This window comes from Marmota marmota, unplaced genomic scaffold, assembly GCF_001458135.2.
Source record: "Marmota marmota marmota unplaced genomic scaffold, marMar, whole genome shotgun sequence".
Lineage (NCBI taxonomy): Eukaryota > Metazoa > Chordata > Mammalia > Rodentia > Sciuridae > Marmota > Marmota marmota.
Genome location: NW_026000005.1, coordinates 43,308,012 through 43,308,780, shown reverse-complemented (window position 1 = coordinate 43,308,780; position 769 = coordinate 43,308,012).

Genomic DNA, 769 nt, shown 5'->3' with positions numbered 1-769 from the left:
GCTACAAGAGAGGTTGTTGGTTCATATGTCAGTTCCATATTTAATTTCTCAAGGAAACTCCATGCTCTTTTTAAACATATGTATAATGTTTAAAAAAATGCAGAGAGACTAATTCCACCAATCTGCATCCCTAGCAGTGTACAAGAATCCCTTTTCTCCACATATTTGCCAATACTTATTATTGTCTTTTAATAATAGCCATTCTAAGACATGTGAGGTGATGTCTCATCATGGTTGTGGGTTTTGTTTCTCTGATGATTAATGATATCAAGCACCTTTCACATACCTGGTGACCAATTTAATATCATCTTTAGAGAAATGCTTATTTAAGTTTTTTTTGTCTATTTTTAAATCAAGTTATACATTTTCTTATTATTGAGTGATATGAGTTCTTTATAAAATTTACATATTAACCTTATCTGCTATATTGTTTGCCAGTGTTTTTTCCCAATTTGTACATTGCCTTTTATTTTGTTGTTGTTGTTGTTTTTTTCTTTGTTGTGTTGGAGATTTTTGCTTTGATGTAGTCCAGTTTATTTATTTTTGATTTTGTAGCGTAAGCTTTTGGTGTAATGTCCAAGATATCATTGCTAATGCCAATGTCAGGGAATATTTCTCTCATATTTTCTTCTACAAATTTTATGATTTCTGGTCTTACATTTAGATATTTATGCAGTTTGTGTTGATTTTAGTATACAGAGTAAGAAAAGAGTCACATTTCTTTCTTTTTCTTCTTCTTCTTCTTCTTTTTTTTTTTTTTTTTTTTTTT